Source organism: Octodon degus, unplaced genomic scaffold, assembly GCF_000260255.1.
Source record: "Octodon degus isolate 3935 unplaced genomic scaffold, OctDeg1.0 scaffold00200, whole genome shotgun sequence".
In the NCBI taxonomy this organism is placed as follows: Eukaryota; Metazoa; Chordata; class Mammalia; order Rodentia; family Octodontidae; genus Octodon; species Octodon degus.
The window spans coordinates 807277-809430 of record NW_004524776.1 but is presented as its reverse complement, the minus strand read 5'-3'; positions in this window follow the sequence as shown (position 1 = coordinate 809430).

Here is a 2154-nt window from a genome sequence, read left to right as displayed (position 1 = left end):
CTCCCAGCAATCCTCCTGTCTCAGCCTCCTGAGTGTTAGGATTACAGTGTGTACCACCATGCCCAGCTTCCAGCCCTTCTTATTACTTTATTTTAAGACAAATTTTGCTAAGCTGCCCATGTTTGCTGTCTACTTTACTTTTTTGCTGCTGAGTTGCAACGTCCAACACCGAATGAGAGAAGGAGTAGTGGTTTAATTTGGCTCAGACTTTGTAGAGGGCTCAGTGAGCAGTCAGCTGGCTCCAAGAAAGGGGGCCTGCATGGCCGAGGGGCACAACAGGGGAGAAGAAGCTCATGGCATGGTAGCAGGAAGTAGACACAGATCCAGAGAGGAGGCGGGGCTAGACCCTTGCGGGCCATGCCCCCAGAGACCACCTTCTCCAGCCCGGTTCACCTCACCACGTCACAGCATCATTTAGCTATGTCATTTGTGGACTGAGGCACTGCTGTGGATCACACCCCTGTGACCCAGTCACTGCCCAAAAGCCCCACCTCTGAGTACATAAGGCTGCATAAATCCTAAACCATAGCATTCTGCTCCTGGCCCCGCAGACTCATGTGCATCTCTTTATGCAAAATGTATTTAGCTCATTGCTAAGAGTTGCCGAAATCATAATAGTTTCAGCATTAACAAAAAGTCCAAGTCCCAAATCTCCTCTGAGATTTAAGGCAAACTCTTAGCTATGAGCCTTTCTAAAGATAAACAAAAGTTATACACTTCCAACATACAATAGCACAGGTTAAATATCTTCATTCTAAAAGGTGGAACTAGGAGGACAGAGAGGAATGGGATGAAAGCAAGACTGGGATCCAGCAGGGCAACTTCAAATCCTATAATTCCACGGCCAGCACCTGGAGCAATCTGTGGCAAGCACAAATTCCAAAGGGAGCTGGGCATGATGCTGCATTCCTGTTACCCCAGCACTCAGGAGGCTGAGGCAGGAGGATCTTTGCGAGTTCAAGGCCAGCCTGGACTACAAAGTGAGCTCATGGCCAGAACGAATGGCATAGTGAGACTCCATCTGAAAAAGACAAAAAAAAAAAAAAAAAAAAAAAAAAAAAAAAAAAAAAAATCCCAAAGAGCCTGGGTATCCCATCCCTGAAGCATTGCTTGTGGTGATTGTAGCCCTCATGGCTTCTCTCTTGGACCAGCCGTGCTCACTCCTTACAGCTTTCCTCAGACTGTCTGTGTTCCTGGATTTTTCAACATCCCAGCACCTTCAGTTTCACTCTCACACACTGCCTTCTAGGCACAGAGTGCCTGGCTAGGCCTTCCTCTGAAATCCGGAGCTATTCCTGACCCCACAGCCCTTGCATTCTACATCAGCGCCATGGGGCTGATGCCAGGTCTGCCTCCGGCTGGAGTAGCAGCTGGGCCCATGTGCATCTTGCAGGCAGGTGCAGAGGCCTCTAAGTGCCTGGACAGCAGAGCAGGGAACTGAATTCCAGGGACTCCACTCCGAGTCCCCATGGTGCCGCCATTTCAGAGCGTGGTGCTCTGCTGCTCTTATCAGAGCAAAGTCTTTCAATTTTGCAATTTTGAGCCTTCAAAGGGTGGGGTCTTTCTGGTTCCTTTGATACCTTCAGGCCATGCTTTGTTTTTGTTTTAAATGGGGCATTTTATTACAGTTCAGGGATATCAGCTTCCGGGAGCAGCAGAGGACAACAGCTTCACATAACTCTTCACAAGGGCAGGGGCTGAATCTTGGGCCAGCCCAGCCTCCTTGCAGTGTCACAGCCCGCTGTAGCCCTCTTGCCCAGCCAGCGATTCTGACCCGCTTTGCTGATGGCCTGTTTGTTACATTCCACGTCGGACACTCGGCCCACTGTAGCTGTGCACGTCTCCAGCTCCTACATCTGCCTCTTGAGGGCAGCTGGATGACGGCTGTCCCCTTCACCTTCCTCAGCAGGACACCACATGTCCCTGCAGCTCGAATACATGGGGCCCCTCAGCCTGGTTCACTTTCCACATTGTTGATGAGGGTCCCCACAGGCAGGCCCCAAGAGGATGTGCATCCCTTTCCAAAGCAGCAATTACCAGACTGGGTGTGGTGGCATGCACCTGTAATCCCAGTGCTTGCGAAGCTGAAAACAGGAGGATCACTATGAGTCCAATCTGTGTAGTGAGACCCTATAGGCCCTGTAGTAAATACAA